General features: G+C 54.5%; 5 non-coding genes across 5 annotated transcripts; all 5 read right to left on the reverse strand.

Annotated features, from left to right (window-relative positions):
* Positions 1 to 5,028: 5,028 nt before the first annotated feature.
* On the reverse strand, positions 5,029 to 5,100 carry TRNAQ-CUG (transfer RNA glutamine (anticodon CUG)). Its single transcript has one exon. It is a non-coding gene; the product is annotated as a tRNA-Gln (tRNA).
* Positions 5,101 to 8,261: 3,161 nt separating this feature from the next.
* Positions 8,262 to 8,344, reverse strand: TRNAL-CAG (transfer RNA leucine (anticodon CAG)). The gene has a single exon. It is a non-coding gene; the product is annotated as a tRNA-Leu (tRNA).
* Positions 8,345 to 9,301: 957 nt separating this feature from the next.
* Positions 9,302 to 9,373, reverse strand: TRNAG-UCC (transfer RNA glycine (anticodon UCC)). The gene has a single exon. It is a non-coding gene; the product is annotated as a tRNA-Gly (tRNA).
* A 3,549-nt stretch (positions 9,374 to 12,922) lies between these two features.
* On the reverse strand, positions 12,923 to 12,994 carry TRNAM-CAU (transfer RNA methionine (anticodon CAU)). The gene has a single exon. It is a non-coding gene; the product is annotated as a tRNA-Met (tRNA).
* A 1,551-nt stretch (positions 12,995 to 14,545) lies between these two features.
* TRNAS-AGA (transfer RNA serine (anticodon AGA)) lies at positions 14,546 to 14,627 on the reverse strand. The gene has a single exon. It is a non-coding gene; the product is annotated as a tRNA-Ser (tRNA).
* Positions 14,628 to 17,046: the final 2,419 nt, after the last annotated feature.

Consider the following 17,046-nt stretch of genomic DNA (forward strand, 5'->3'; position numbering starts at 1 on the left):
TTGAATATGTATACTCCAGTCGAGAGGATTTGAAAGATGTACCTATAGACAATCTGGACTGGGAATTGTACACAGCTGGCAGCAGTTTCATCAGAAATGGAATCCGTTACGCAGGATATGCATGACAGTATTACCCTTTTAGTAATACTGTTTTAGTAACAGATATCAGTAACAACTGAAAAATCAGTTTCCCTTTCATGGCAGTTACTGGAAACCCCTTCCAGGCAGAAGGGCTGGAAGGAGGAGGGAAAGTCTGTCCCAGCACAGCTTTCACTGTAAATCCCAGAGGGAGCCTTCACTCCTAATCCTGGTATCGACTTCAAGTCCATCTCCAGACCTCACCCCATAACCCTAGGATCTGCTCACCAGTGCAGGCCCCCTCACTACACTCTCCTGGTGGCCCACTTGTGGAGTGCAAGGTACAGCTGGAGCTGAACTTGGCTAGGGACATGAAAAATAACAAGAAGGGTTTCTTCAGGTACATAAGACAACAAAGGAAGATGAAAGAAACTGTACACCCCCCATGATGAGCAGAACGGGAGACCTGGCTACAACCGACACGGAGAAGGCTGAGGTACTCAACAACTTTTTTGCCTCGGTCTTCACCAGCAAGTGTTCTAGCCATGCCACCCAAATCACAGATCCAAAGGCAGGGACTGGGAGAATGAAGTACCACCCACCGTAAGAGAAGATCAGGTTTGAGACCACCTAAGGATGTGCACAAGTCCACAGGACCCGATGAGATGCATCCGAGGGTCCTGAAGGAACTGGCAGATGAAGTTGCTAAGCCACTCTCCATCAAATTTGAAAAGTCGCGACAGACTGGTGAAGTTCCCAGTGACTGGAAAAGGGGAAACATTTTTAAAAGGGGAAAAAAGGAAGACCTGTGGATCGGCAGGCGAGTCAGTCTCACTCCTGTGCCCAGCAAGACCATGGAGCAGCTCCTCCTGGAAACTACGCTGAGGCACATGGAAAAGAGAGAGGTGATTGACGGCAGCCAACATGGCTTCACTAAGGGTAAATCATGCCTGACAAACTTAGTGTCCCTCTACGAGGAGGTTACAACATTGGTAGGTAAGGGAAGAGCGACTGACGTCATCTCCTTGTGCAAAGGGTTTGATACTGTCCTGCACAACATCCTTGTCTCTAAAATGGAGAGACATGGATTTGGCAGGTGGACCACTTGGTGGATAAGGAATTGGCTGGATGGTCGCACTCAAAGAGCTGCGGTCAACAGATGGATGTCCTGGTGGAGACCAGTGACGAGTGGTGTCCCTCACGGGTCTGTACTGGGACCAGTATTATTTAACATCTGTGCCCAGGACATGGACAGTCGGATTGAGCACATGCTCAGCAAGTTTGTGGATGACACCAAGCTGGGTGATGTGGTCGATACTCTAGAGAGAAGGAATGACATTCAGAGGGACCTTGACAGGCTAGAGACGTGGGCCCATGCAAACCTCATGAAGTTCAAAAGGGCCAAGTGCAAGGTCCTGCAGCTGGGCTGGGGCAATCCCAAACACGGATACAGGCTGGGCAATGAGTGGATTGAGGGCAGCCCTGTGGAGAAGGACTCGGGGGTATTGGTGGATGAATATGAGCCAGCAATGCACACTTGCAGCCCAGAAAAGCATTTGTATCCTGGGCTGCATCAAAAGCAATGTGGCTAGCAGGTCGAGGGAGGTGATTTTCCCCCTCTACTCCACAGTACCTGGAGCACTGTGTTCAGCTCTATGGCCCAAAGCATTAGAAAGACATGGACCTGCTCGAGCGGTTCCAGACGAGGGCCACAAAGGTGATCGGGGGGCTGGAGCACATCTCCTATGCGGAGAGTCTGAGAGCATTGGGGTTGATTAGCCTAGAGAAGAGAAGGCTCCTGAGAGACCTTCAGGAAAGGTGGGAGGGACTCTTGGTCAGGGAGTGCAGTGATAGGACGAGGTGTGATGGTTTAAAATGGAAGAGGGTAGATTTAGATTAGGTTTTAGGAAGAAATTATTTCCTGTGAGGCTGGTGAGACACTGGAACAGGTCATCCAGAGAAGTTGTGGATGCGCCATCCCTGAGATGTTCAAGGCCAGGCTGGAGTGCCTGATCTAGTGGAACATAATCTAGTGGAAGGTATCCCTGCCCATGGCAGGTGGACTTGCAACAAGATGATCTTTAAGTTCCATTCCACATAAAATGAATCTATGATTCATTCTATGACTCTAGGTGGTATGAAGTGGGAGCAAAACATTTCAGGTGAAAGAGGCAAGGGCTTAATCACCAGAGAGGCCTCGGCAAGCTGCAACTACTAGGTGTTGAGATGCTTCATGAGCAAGGAATGTTTGTGGCCCCCCCCAGGGCTCTGGGACACAGCATAAAAGCCTGTGCTGCTCCAGGCTCTGCATCCTCCACTCTTGCCTCCCTTTCCTCGAGGAGCAAGGTAAGCCTGAGTCCGCTCCATCTCTCTCTCTCTGAGCTGAACTGCTGTCTTGGTGGCTACGGAGGCTGACACTTGGGCTGCCTCAGCTTTGCCCTGCCATACAACTGTTGAAGGGCTGCAATCTCTTTGCCTTTTGGGGGAGGTGGCTGGGGAGAGCTGGGAAGAGGAGGGCTCTTTCAAGCAGAAGGGGATCCATGGGGCTCAGCTGCAGGGCGGTCTGCCCACCAGAACGTGCACCTGCAGGAGGCTGTCTCTAACCAAATGGCCAAGGGCATCCAGTGCCATCTTCAAAGCAACAATGGAGATGGGGCATGATCAGTCTTTCCACAGGCGCTTTAAAGCCACTGCGCTGGGGCCTATTCCAAAAGTGGGTCAGCCTTCCTGTGCCGTGCACCTCGGAGGGCACAATGAGGGCCATGGCAAATGTCGGCGCACTGGATGATTTGAAAACAAAGAGTCTCCACAGAGAGAGCTGAGGAAAAGACAGACAGACTGATATTGAGGTTCGTGCTCCCTGCCTGCTCTGTGTTTCAGCTTTGCCTCCCTCGCCGAGAGATGTCTTGCTTCAGACCCTGTCTCCCAACGCCCTGCGGCGCCTCCGGCCCAACCCCACTTGCAAGCAGCTGCAGTGAGCCCTGTGTCGCCCGCTGCGCTGACTCGACGGTGTTCATTGAAGCCTCCCCGGTGGTGGTGACCCTGCCGGGCCCCATCCTCACCTCTTTCCCTCAGAGCACAGCCGTGGGATCCTCGCTGTCAGCTGCTGTTGGGAGCTCCCTCAGCGCCGGGGGGGTTCCCATCTCTTCTGGGGGCTCCCTTGGTCTGGGGGGGTCAGGGCTGTGTCTGCCTCCCACCCGCTGCGGTCTGAACTGCTGAAGCCAGCAGGTCATCCCCTTTGGAGCACCAAGGAAGACAGGGATCCTGCAGCAGCAGGAGCGTAGCCACGGCTTGCAGGTGGGCTGAGTGTCCTCATCCCACCGCGCAGAAGGGACCTGTGCCTGCTGCTCCTCGCTGCACTGCAGGCCTCGCCGTGTCTCCTCTGGCTCTGCTTTGCTCTGAGCTCCTCAGGAAAGGGCTCATTCTCTTCTGCTTTGCTGAACCTCCTGCTGACGGAGGGAGTGTGCTGGAGTTAGGGCCTGCTCTTGGTGGGCTGGCATTGCCACCGGCTAGATCGGAATGGGGAAAGGCAAGCGCTTTGCCTGGAGCTTGTCCTTGGGATATGGGCCATCCTCTGTGCCTCCCTGAACCCAGCAGATGTGTTTCTCGGTCTCTGTTCCGTGCCACTGCATTTCCTCCTTCTCATTAAAGACTTTGTGCAGCACAGCTGGAGTCTCGTGGTGGTTTGTTCTCCTCCCCACTCAGTTCACCAACGTAACTGCAAGGATGTCGTGGGTTAAGCCCAGCTGGCAACTAAGCACCACGCGGCTGCTTGCTGTCCAAAGAATATATAAAGCATGTGACGCACAGTGCAATTGCTCACCGCACAGAACCTGATGCTCAGCCCATTTCTGAGCTTGATCCCTTCACCCCCCCCAGCGCCAGCTCCCCCACTTATATACTGAGCATGACATCCTACGGTATCAAATATCACCTTGGCTAGTTCGGGTCAGCTGTCCTGGCTGGGCCCCTTCCAGCTCCTTGTGAAAGTAAACTCTCTCCCAGCCGACCCCAGGATAAAGGCAGAGGGAGAACCTGCTCTCTCCCATGACCGTGAGTCTGTCCCCATGCACAGGGCTCTGCCAGTTGTGGGCGGAGCTCCCTGAACTGATACCAGAGCACCAAAAATAAACAAGCAGACAAGAGAAAGACAGAAAAGCCTCAGAGAAATGGATGGCACCATAAGCAATGGACAGGGGTGGGAATACAAGTACTGCCACACACAGTGGTAATGAAAGATGGGAAACGGTTGCCCAGGGAGTGTTGCAGCGTCTCCATCTTTGGAGGTGTCCCACATCCAAGCAGACAAGGCCCTGAATAGCCTCCTCCACTTGAGGCTGCTTTGAGCCAGGCTTGGAGCGCAATGCTCTCCACCTCAGGTGTTGTGTGATTCTCTGAGCCACTGCTGGATGCCCTCATCCAGGAGCAGCCCTCAAGACCAAGGGAGCAGAGAGGGGGCGAGGTCCAGTGCTCAAGAAAGCTGCAGAGGTTTGGTGGGCACAGGGCAGCAGAAGGGGCACTGGTGTCAGTCCCAGGGCTGGGAGCACAGGAAAGGAAGGAAGACGAGAGTGCATTAAACCATTGCCCTGACAGCAAGGCAAGGCTGCTAATCATAGAATCACTTATGTTTGAAGAGACCTTCAAGATCATCGAGTCCAACCATCATCCATGCCCACTAAATCATGTTATGGAGTACCCCGTCCGCTCGCTTTTTGAATACCTCCAGGGATGGTGACTCAACCACTTCCCTGGCCAGCCTATTCCAATGTGTGACAACCCTCTTAGTAATGAATTTCTTCCTAATACCTAACCTAAATCTCCCTTGCCTCAACTTGAGGCCCTTTCCTCTCGTCCTATCTCCAGCCACCTGACAGAAGAGAGCAGCACCCACCTCACTACAACCCCCCTTCAGGTAGTTGTAGAGAGCTAAATGTGTAAGCCAAAAGCTCAAGGTCGCACTGAGATTTGAGCTCAGATCACTGGATTCAGAGTCCAGAGTGCTCACCATTACACCATGGGACCTCCTGGACAGGCATGGTCTTTCCCCTGTGGCCACCCTTGCCGAGCCACGTGCTCCTGGCTGAGCCTGGCAGTCTCTCCATCTCCCTGGGCATCACCAAGTGCAGCCTTCTTCAGGGCCACCAGGCCACCCTCTGCTCACAGGATCTTTCAAGGGAGTGGCAGAGCACTTTGTGCAAGCCTGGCATGCCCTCTCTTACAAGGCCCAGGCTGGTAACCTGGGAGAATCTTGCTTTTTCCTCGTTAGACTTGTTTATGAATTTTCCAGCTTAACCTCTTCAACGTTGCACCTTGCAGACTACATTCGTGGCTCAGCGATCTGTGGCTCCATGCTTGCACTTGCGGTCTCTGCTGCTGCCTCCCTTCACCCCCATGTTGGACAGCCTCCCAGTCTGCCTCTGTAAGTTATTGCCTGTCCTGTTCTCACCTTGTACCTCATACTAAGCAGCCGTTAACCACATATCCTTACTCTTGGTTGCGGTCCTAGCCAAGCTCCTGACCTTGCCAAAGGGGGCGGCCAAGAGAGAGGGCAGGGGATGTGGTTCAACAGAGGGAAGAGCTGGCAGGAGGACCCAAGGCAGCTTGTTATGGGTTGCACAAGCTGGACTGCCTTCCTCTGCTGGGACAGTCCTGGCTGACTTCAGACCCCGGTCCTCTTTTGCAGGACACGCTGTCCCCTTCTGCCCCAAAGCGGCCCTTCCCTCAGTGAGAATGTGGGTTTTCTCTCCTGAGGCTGCTCCAGACTGGTCCAGACTTAGGTGCATTCTACTGTTAGCTCAAGGCAGCTCTCCCACATGCCCGGGGTCCACCTGGCCAAGGGTCCATGCACACAGTGGGGAGAAGCTGCACTGGAGCTATCCTCCTTGTGCCAGGGTTTGAGTCTGTGTGTTGAGAGCAGGGCCCTTCCTCCCAGCAGTCAGACAGGAGGAAACACATGCGGGGACACTCTACTAGATCTCAGGCTTAGCCCAGGACACTGAGGACGCAACCGCCTGGTACCTTTGGACTGGCCAAAGCACTGGGCTGGCAGCTGGCACTTCTGAACCCACAGGACAGACCAGGCTGCCGTGCCCAAGCCTAAGATTTCAAATGGCGAGTTACATTCAGAGAGGGTGTGAGAAACACCTAGTCACTGGAGAAGGGTTAAATTTCCACAGAGTCACAAATCTGAAAGCATGTCCCGGAGAAGCAGCATTGCTGAGGGCTTTCCTCATCCATCCCTGGGATCTGCAGGACCGAGCAAGGTGGGAGGAGTGTCTGGGAGCAGCAAGAGCAGGGCCCAGTCTCTGAAGGTCTTGCAAAGAGGTGGAGGGACTCCCCACTTCAGGGGCTGGAGCACAGGGAAAGGGACAGCCCTTTCCCATGCAGATGCTGTGCCGCTGCAGGAGGAGGGATGTCCCTTCTGGGGCTGAGACAGCGTTTCTCCAAGCAATGGAGGGTCTTCCTGGGGCTCTGCTAGTCTCACCCAGCACTCGGGGAGAAAGGGTTCTGGTCCAGTGGGTTGTGTGGGCCAGTGCCCACAAGGCAGCTTCCTTGCTCGGGGCATTTTGTCCTTGGTTTCCTTCCTGGCAGCACTGCCTGCTGGGGCTGCCGTGGTCCCCAGACTGTTTGCTTCCCCAAGGTCACGGCAAATGTTCCGTCTACTGTAGCGTCCGATGCTGCTCCTCCCTGCGGGACACTGCGGGGAGGACACTTTGTGCCCCCCTTATAGGCTTCAATGGGCAGCCAGAGATCTCCCAGAGCTCCCCAGCCCCTGGGAGCTGCAGCTCAGGCCAGGCTGGCTCACGCAGGAGGCCAAGCCACTCCTGTGTCCTGCACTCCCAAGGACTTTCTGGCCCAGGGCAGGCCCTGGCAAGCCAGAGAGCCACCTTCATATAGCAGAAGCCCCCTCACCGTCTATTCTCCAGGATGAACAATCCCAGCTCCTTCAGCATCTCCCTCAATCCTGACATGCTCCAGCATGCTCTGATACCACCCTGTGCATGTCCCCTCTTCCTCTTCCTCTTCCTGTGTGCACAGGAGGACCTCTTCTGTGGCTCATACTTCCTGACTGCGGTCCTTCTGAAAAATGCCACCAGTGCTCGTGCAGCCTGGGGTGGGATTGTGTGAGGATGCCTCTGTCCTGTCAGCAGTGTTGGAGAGAGCCTGCCATGCCCCTGTTGGCCTCTTACTGGTGGGCCTTTACTCCCACCTGTCCCTCTTCCCACTGGTGCTGTCCGTGTTTGCTGGTGAGGAACTGCCAGCTCAGGGAAACTTTCTGGGTTGAAATCCTGCTGGTCAATGCCACATCCTGGATTGCCACCAACAGAGTGTGCCACTGGGCCTGAAAGAGGGAAGGATGCATCGCAGGGGCTCTCCAGCTTTGGGAGCAGAGGGCAGAGGAGCTCCCTGATGACTAAGGAGAGGGAAAAGTTGCCCCATCTCCAAAACGGGGGAAGAAGGACTATCTGGGGAACCAAGGAAAGGTGATGATAAACTGGAGCAAGTTCCACGGAGAATCCCTAAGATAGTCAGGGGCAGGGGGCTCTGGCCTTGTGAGGAGAGGCTGAGGACCCAAGGCTTGCTCAGCTGGGAGAAGAAAATGCTTAGCGGGCATCTAATAGGAGCCTCCTGGTGCCTACTCCAGGAGGCTACTGCGATGGCTGGAGGATGAGCGCCATGGTCAGAAGTTGAGCAGGCAGTTTGTGACTGGCTACACAAACACAAATGATCACCTGGAGGGTGCCTAAGCATGGGAACAGGGGCCCAGAGAGGCTGTGAAACGTCTGTCCTCAAGGTATTTTATGACCCGAAAGGACAAAGCACTGATCAGCTGGTGGGAGCCTGCCAGAAGCAGGAGGATGCACTCTCTGACTCCCTGAAATGCCCTCCAACCAGAAGGGTTGTTGGAGGGGAAAGTGGAAGCAGGGAGAGAGGATTTTGTGGGTGAATGTTTGAAGAATGCCAAAAGGTCCACATTCTAGGCGAGAGGCATGCAGAACGCACGTTTTGTAGGGGAGAGTGGAAAAAGGAACAGCATAGAGACTGCTCTCTAGCAGCATTTCTCTGTTCAGCCACCGGCAGCGGTGACGGTTGGTATATGCAGCAAGACCTAACCCACAGAATGCCTAGAGGAGCAAGGCCATCCCCTTGGGGGGGGAAGGAAAGCGAGACAAACACATGCCTGTCAGGAGTGGGACTCGAACCCACGTCTCCCAGGGAGACTGCAACCTGAATGCAGCGCCTTAGACCACTCGGCCATCCTGACCACCGCTTCAGTGAGCGTTGCCTCTGCCACTCTACCCCCTCGCAGCTGCCAGAGCCAGCCCACCTCAGCCAGCCTCCTCCTGGCACTGCTGCAGGGGGAGCTGTATCCTGGGAGCACCCTTGCCTTGCTCCCACCAAGGGCAGCTGACAGGTGACTGCAGCACATACACGCACTACAGGACTGCACAGTAGCCAGCACAGGGGCATCTCCTTGCAAAGGCCAAGGCACTCCTTCAGGGGAGCGACCAAAGGAACCATCACAAATTACTTCTCTGCACATGCCAACAGCATGTCCAGGGGCTCCGGGCACACATCTACCTTTCCCATGACTTCCTCCATTCCTCCAGGGCCGCAGGAGATGGCAGGCTAAGCATTTGGCCCACAATCCTGCCTCGTGGACGGTTCCTGGGGCAACAAGGGTGCTTCCTTCTTCCCTCCTCGGAGCTGGGAAGGCTGGGCAAGGAGGGCTGTGCCACACCAACCTCGGGGTCAGTGCTGTGCCGATCTCGAGGAGCCAGTCTGTGGGAAAGGGGCTGGAGAGTCATGGTGAAAGCACAGAGGATGCGCCAAGTGCAGAGCAACGACTGAGCTCCCCCATTCCTGTGGGGAAGAGGCTCACTTACTGCCCATGGTGCAGAGGAGGAAGGAGGGCACAGATCTCTCTGGGACTTGTTGCTTCATGGAAGGAGGTAGACTGTAAGGCATCTCAGGCGGTCACTAGTCCAAATGCCTGCCTAAAGCAGGGCTAGCCCCAAAGCTAGAGCAGGTGACTCAGTGCCTGAGCCCCACTGAAACTTGAGTGTGACACCCAGGCATGGAGAATCCCAAGGTTCTCCGGGCACCTGCTGCAGTGCTTCAACACTGCCTGAGAATCTCAGAATGGTACAAAGCAGCCCCTGCAGCCTGCTGTTGCTAAATGGGGAAGGCACTGTGGAGCCAGGCAGAAGAAAAGTTGGTCTGCGTTGGCCAGGAATCGAACCCGGGTCAACTGCTTGGAAGGCAGCTATGCTCACCACTATACCACCAACGCTCCTGCATGCACTGCTGCCTCCCGCTCCTCCAGCCCAGAGCCTGGCCTCCCTCCTGCTCCTCTATGTCCCACTCTTGCCTGCCTCCTGCTCTGCCAGGTCACCAACTGCCCTCTTGCCTGCTCCTCCGCTTCACAGGCTATCCCGCCTCCTCCTTCCAGCCCCCTGCACACATACACATGACCTCAACCTGCTGGCACCTGGGTGTGCTTCTCTGCCTGTGAGCTGTTGGCTACGGAAACTCCAGCTGCCGCCTGCTGGCAATGGTCACGCTCCCCATCTGCGTTCGCATGTGGGCCAGCTGCGCACGTACTATGCAGGTGCATGTGCGTTTGCGGGTACGTACCTGTGGTGGTTTAAGCACAGACAAACGCCCACCCAGCTGCTCACTACTTTCCCCACCCGCAGGGCAATGCAGAGCACTGAAAACACAATGAGAAATCTCATGGCTCAAGATAAACACACGGACATGGCTTAGCAAAAACTCTTGTGGGAAAATCAGGCTTGACTTGGGCAAAATCAATTCTTGGACACTTAAAACAGATGCAAGTAGCGAGAAACAAAAAGACAAACATAAAACACCGCCTTTCCTCTCCCCTGTGCCGGGACAACTTCAGTGCTTCACACCAGACTCCTTTACCTGTCCAAGCAGGATGTGTCTCTGCTCTTACCCACTCTTTTTTTTCCTCCCACCTCTCTCCGCCCGGCGTTTTCTGCCCTTTCTGGAATATGTTTTCACAGAGGGGCCACCAATGTTGACGACGGCTCAGCTGTCTCGTGCGGTGGGTCCACTGCGGAGCTGGAACTGGCTGTGTCTGACACAGGGCAGCCCGTTATCTCTTCCCACAGAGGCCATTCTGCAGCACCCCCTGACTCCTCCACTACCAAAACCTTGCCATGTGTAGCCAATACAGTGCCCATGGGGAATACGAAAGGGCATAACGCTGAGGTAGCGCGGTCGGAGTCTGCCGCGGTCGGAGTCACAATCATGCTGTCATGGGCTAACATGTCGTTGCATGATGTAGCCTTTGGTTGAATTAAAAAGGCACAGCAACCAGCCTGGGTTTCTTCCTAGGCACTGGATATGTCCGTAGCTTGTAGACGTGTGTAGTAGTAGCTCAGCAATCAGCAAGTAAAAAGCAGGCAATGCTAGGGTAACAATTCTCTGTCTAAATAATGTGCAAATAGGCCAGGTGGATCATTTCTAGCACAAGTTTCTTGGTCTATAGAACTTGGCCGGATATGAGCATCTGCTACATTCCATGCTGCATGCCCGTAAGCAATTTGTGTTGCAGGACTCTGCGCATTACCTGTTCCTGGGCTAAAACCTGCCTTGTGCTGCCACTGGTTTTGGTGATGGATGATTGCTTTGGTGAATGCCCATGCCGGCACTGATGAATGATGAAGTACACGTGACCAGGACGTACCTTCCCCTGCATACACGGGGGGCACCATTTTCTTTCAGCTGCCATTTTCTTAACAAGCACCATAACCACCATGTTTTCCTACTGCTCTGTGATTGGCTGACAGCCATTTCTGGACCCCGTTGTACCCACCTGCTCTCAGGCAGACCTGTGATTGGCTGCCAGGACCAGCCAACCCTACCTGTGTACCCAGAAGCACATCGGGCAAGGAAGCCCCCACTCACTAAACAAAGGGAAGAGGCAACTTCTGACAGCGTCATTCCCCGTGGGCTCTCCTACTGCTTTGTGATTGCCGGACGGCCATTTTTGACACTGTCATGCCCGCATGTTCTCAGATCTCCCTCTCAGGGACTGTCTGCTTCCTTTGGACCAAGAAGTGAGTGGATATAAAAAGATATACCGTGCAGTGGTATCCACTCTGGAATGAAGACGAGCACTTAGCACAAGCGCTATTCCTTTGGATGGCCCATTGCCTGCAGAGCCAGAGGCCACCTCACAGTCAACATGCAAGTGATCTTCTGGCTTCTGGCCAGTCAGGTACTCAGGTAGCAGGGAGCTCACCTGCAGATACCTGTGCTATCTTCCTGCTGCCAGCTCGTGAAGCACTCAGGCAAGAAAGACCCATAGAAGAGGCCACTCTCCATTATCTTTGAAAGGTCGTGACAACTAGGAGTGGTACCTGAGTCCTGGAAGAAAGTCATTGCCACTCCTATCTTCCCAAAAGGCACAAAGGAGAATGGGGGCAACAGCAGGCTGATCCGCCTCTCCTCGATCCCTGGGAAGGGGAAGGAGCAACTCATCCTGGAAAACCTTTGCACCTCATGAAGAGCAAGAATGCGATTGGTCTTGTTTTCATTGCATTCTACTCCTAGCTCATTTCTGTCAGACTGTGCTTTTCTGGTTTTCGGGGGGGTTGGGGGGGTGTTTGTGTGTGTGTGTGTGTGTGTCTGTGTGAGAGGGGTATTTGCTAGGAGATCTCAAGCTGCACTAGCCAGTGAGGAGAGTGGATTGGCATCAGGGACTGCCCAGGGTTGGAGCAGGACACTGGACAAACCAGGCCTGGGCTGCAGGCATGGATTCTGCACAGACCTGTGGTACAGTCTAGGGTTCAGAGCACCTGCTGATGTGCACGTGGGAGTGAGGGGGTGGGTGTCCAGCACTGAATTCCAGTCCTGAGCAGCCAGAAGAGAGGGAAAGACTCGGGCTATGTGTGTGCTTTGTCTTGTAGTGAGCAATAAAAGACAAAGAAAACACCGCCATGCCTCCCAATTTTTCCAGGCTCAGCTGCACTCCTTCACTGCAGACTACTCCAGCATGGGTTCTCCCCATGCTGCGCTTCTGAACAGGAAAATCTCTTTCAGCGTGGGCTCTTCCACAGGCTTCAGGCCCGTCAGGGGAAGTCTTCACTGGCGTGCCTTCTCCGCAGGTTGCAGTTCCTTCAGGAGTATCCACCTGCTCCAGCCAGCATGGGTGCCCTGGGTGCCACAAGCTTTGCAGATGGCTCAGTGTTGTGGAGGCCCCTGGAACCAGCTGTGTGTGTGGTGCAGGGCAGCCCCTTAGCTCTTCCCCACAGAGGCCACCCTGCAGCAGCCCCTCTCCCCACCACTGCCAACACCTAGCCACGTATGGCCAATACAGTGCCCACTGGGAATACCTACTCAGCCCTGCTCCTGGCTGGAGCTGCGAGTGAGCACGGCAGCAAACAGACTAGGATGGAGAAACCCCCCAGATGGTCAAGCTGATTGCGCTGGTGTTTGCCAAAGTAGCAGCAGCCTTGTCCTCCTCCTCCCCACCTGCAGATTCCTGGAGGTCCCTGCTTGCGGCTGGGAAGTTGGGATTGAGCTGCTGGATGGGAAGGGAGAAATGCCTGTGTCCCCAGGCCACCCACTTCCTTGTGGGGGGAGCTCTGCCTGCTGCTCCACAGCCACCCGTCTGCCTTGGCGAGGGGCACTATGGGAGTGCTGGCTCCTAAGAAGGCAAAGGAGAAAGAAGGTGGCAGTGGCAGAGAGAAGGGGCTGAGGGAACAGGAGGGCCGTGGCCATGGGTGCCCAGAGAGCTAGAGCAGTGCAGGTCAAAAGTTGCTGGGAGAGGCAGCAGCTGTCAGGAGGAGGGAAAAAAAGGGCCAGTTAGCAGAGGATGGTTTCGATCCATCGACCTCTGGGTTATGGGCCCAGCACGCTTCCGCTGCGCCACTCTGCTCCCCCCAGCACCTCTGCTGGCACCTCCCACGGCCCTGCCTGATGCTCCCTGGCGCTGCCAGCCCTCATGCCTCTTTCCCTTCCTCTGTCCTGTGCCCTCACGCGGGCCAGAAAATGGGCTCTCTGGAAAGTTCACCTCCTTTGGGCCTGGGGGGGCAGCTCAAGGGCCTTGCCTTGCCCTTCTCCCCACATCTCCTGCCCATAACCCTGCATGGGGACTTTCTTCTTGGTCACCCAAGCTGGCTCTGCAGGCACTGGAAGAAACCCCGGAGCGAGGGGGCAGCCTTGTTGCTTTGCAGGGCAGACGGGAGCTGCTCTCCAGCGAGCTCAGGAGGGCTGCCACCCTGCCCAGAAAGCCAACGCCCAGGGGGCTGTGGGATTGTGCCCGGTGTCAACATCCGTTCTTTGCCAGCCGAGGAGGGAGACAAGGACGCTTAGCATTACCAAGCGTAGAATTACCAAGGGAATTAATCCTCCTAATTTGGCTGTCCATGTAGTGGTGGCCCAGCCTAATGCATGGAGGACCCCGAGATAGAGGAAAGCAGGGTTGGTATATGTTTACAATACAGTTGTGTCGACCAATCAAATTACTCATGTTAAGGGGTGGGCTAATCAGTTACTATTGCTCCCCAAATCAGTATGTGCTTCTCCCGGGCAGGTGGTGTGGACAGATGCTCGGTGGGGTGTTAATCTTCATTGTTCTAAACCAACGTCCTGTGCAGGTGGAGGGGCTTTATACTCGATTTACGTTGATTGCTGTTCTGGCTGTGGCTGTATACCCGGGTCTTTTTTGAAAGACCAGTCTTCCATTGGTTTATCATCTGCAACCAGTTTAGGTTGGGTCGTCAGGTGACGTTGACGCTGAGGTAAAAGCCCTTAGTCCTAGGCAGTGTTCGTTCTTCTAAGCAAGTTGTCTAGCAGTTGGCGCCTTGCCTTTCACACCAGCGGTGAGGGCCTTGCCCTGCCAGTGCTGTGCTGTGCTGTGCTCCCCCATTCTGTAGCTCATAGTTGGCGCTGGCCCCTTCTCTTCCCCCCACCCCCACCCCTTGCCTGCTGCTCCACACCAGTCTGCCTTTGTGAGACCTAAAGTGAGGGGCACTTTGTGAGTGCTGGCAAGATCTCAGATCCAGGAGGTGCCTCCCCTTCATCTTTAGCAATGAGGGCCATGCTGTGCAGGCTGTCTTTGGAGGTGAGCTGCTGTAGGTTCAGGCCTAGGGAGGACAGACAGCTGGTAGGGTTGTTCTGCATGGGGTGTGAGGTGAGATCAGGCTCTTAAGTTCTGCTCAGGAGCCAACAACGTTGGACCTCTTGTCATGGCTGGTACTCAGCACTGGTCCATTCTCTTCCCCAACATGCCTCCCTTGTCAACGGGAGCAGGATTTCCCTTTCATCCAGGAATTTCGGGAGGGGTGGGTGGGTGGGGGAGCGAGGACAAGTGCTGTAGGCAAGGGGCTTTCACTGTCTCCCTGGGCACCAGGCACAGTGTGGAGCTGAGTCCCACTGCTGGCTGCAGCGTGGTCAATTGCAGGGAGCCCAAAAGGGGACTGCGCCCCGTAGTTGGTAGGATTCAAACCTGCGCGGGGAAACCCCAATGGATTTCTAGTCCATCGCCTTCACCACTCGGCCACAACTACCTGCTCCAAGCCTCTCTGCCCTGCTGATCACGTGCCCTGTGCAATGACACCCGGCTCCCTGGGAGTTTCAAAGCTAGGCTCTGATGCTCGGATAACGGGGCCAACAGTCAGCAACTGGAAGGCAAGGAAGCCCAACAGCTGGGATCCCTTGCTAGAAACCGGGGAATTGAAAGAGGAATTGGAAAAGAGGCAGCAGTTTGCAGTCTCTGGAGCCGGCTCCTCTCAAGTGTGAGGGCAAGATATCCATTCAAGGAAGATCTTGTCCATTCCTCAGAAAAGTGGACTACCGCAGATGAAGGCATCCAGTACCTGAGAGAGTTAGCAGTGGTGGAAGTCATCTACAGTGATCTAGATGATGAGGAAGTCTCCAAAGATCCAGAGGATGTCCTGTGGACACGGGCCATGTGGAGAAAGGTGATTCAAGGTGCCCCAGCATCGTAGTCTAACAGCTTGGCAGCAATGTATTGCCCAGATATGGAAACACCAACTGTGGAGAAAGTGTCATCTTGGCTCCAAAACTTTGAGGAAAATCTCTGTGTCTCCTCATCCCTACAGGACAGTGCCTTGGCTGTTAGGGATGCTCCAGGAAATCAGTCCTCTCCTGCCCCAGTCAGAGGGAAAGGGAGCCCAAGGCATATGCCACATGGTACACTCTGGTTCTTCCTGCATGACCAAGGGGAGGACATGAGGAAGTGGGATGGTGAACCCACCTTTAAGCTGGAAGCCCGCGTACGTGAACTGAGAGGGAAGACAGCTGTTAAGAGGGGGTCACCCAAGAAGAAGGCTGTCAGCATAGTTGCTGTAGAGGCCCAAGAAAGCAATCAGCGATCCTCCAGGCACAGAAGAACTGAAACCACCTCCCTTGATTCTGGTGAGGGGACTTCTGGTCTGGCACCACAAGGGTCGGACAGTGAATACTCTGATGAGGAACAGCAATAGAGGGTCCCTGCCTTCGGCCAGGAGGAGGAAAGGGATGACCGGATATACTGGACTGTGTGGATTCGATGGCCTGGCACATCAGACCCACAGAAGTATAAGGCTTTGGTAGACACTGGTGCACATTGTACGCTGGTGCCATCAGGGTACAGGGGCACAGAACCCATCTGGATCTCTGGAGTGACAGGGGCATGCCAAGAATTGACTATATTGGAGGCTGAAGTGAGCCTGACAGGGGACAAGTGGGAAGAGCACCCCACTGTGACCGGCTCAGAGGCCCCTTGTATCCTTGGCATAGACTACCTCAAGAGAGAGCACTTCAAGGACCCAAAGGGATACCGATGGGCTTTTGGTGTAGCCACTGTAAATGCAGAGAAGATCAAACAGTTATCTACCCTGCCTGGCCCCTCAGAAGATCCCTTCATTGTGGGATTGCTGCAAGTTGAAGAACAACAGGTGCCAACCGCTACCAGGACGGTGCACTGCCGGCAATATCAGACAAACCGAGACTCCCTGGCTCCCATTCATGAGCTGATTCATCAACTAGAGACCCAAAGAGTCATCAGCAAGACTCATTCACCTTTTAATAGTCCTATATGGCCAGTGCAAAAGTCTGATGGAGGGTGGAGGTTAACAGTAGATTATCGCGGCCTGAATGAAGTGACACCGCCACTGAGCGCTGCTGTACCAGACATGTTAGAGCTCCAATATGAACTGGCATCAAAGGCAGCCACATGGTATGCTACAATTGATATTGCCAATGCATTTTTCTCCATTCCTTTGGCAGCAGAGTACAGGCCACAGTTTGCTTTCACGTGGAGAGGTGTCCAATACACCTGGAATCGACTGCCCCAGGGGTGGAAGCACAGCCCTACCATTTGTCACGGACTAATCCAAACGGCACTGGAACAAGGCAATGCCCCTGAACATTTACAATACATAGATGACATCATCATGTGGGGCAACGAGGCAGAAGAAGTGTTTGAGAAGGGAAAAAGAATAATTCAGATTCTTCTGAAAGCTGGTTTCGCCATGAAGAAAAGCAAGGTCAAGGGACCTGCACAGGAGATTCAGTTCTTGGAAATAAAATGGCAGGGTGGACGCCCTCATGTCCCTATGGATGTGGGTAACAAGATAGTAACTATGTCTCCACCAGCTAACAAGAAAGAAACACAAGCTTTCCTAGGCCTTGTGGGGTTCTGGAGAATGCATATTCCAGGTTATAGTCAGCTTGTGAGCCCTCTCTATCAAGTAACGCAGAAAAATAACTATTTTGAATGGGGCCCTGAACAACAACAAGCCTTTGAGCATATCAGACAGGAAATAGCTTGTGCAGTAGCTCTTGGGCCTGTCCGGACAGGACCAGATGTACAAAATGTATTCTACACTGCAGCTGGGGAGCATGGTCTCACTCACCTGGAGCCTGCGGCAGAAAACACCAGGAGAAACCCGAGGTCGACCATTAGGGTTTTGGAGCCGGGGG

The sequence above is a fragment of the Haliaeetus albicilla genome, chromosome 12, assembly GCF_947461875.1.
Source record: "Haliaeetus albicilla chromosome 12, bHalAlb1.1, whole genome shotgun sequence".
Lineage (NCBI taxonomy): Eukaryota > Metazoa > Chordata > Aves > Accipitriformes > Accipitridae > Haliaeetus > Haliaeetus albicilla.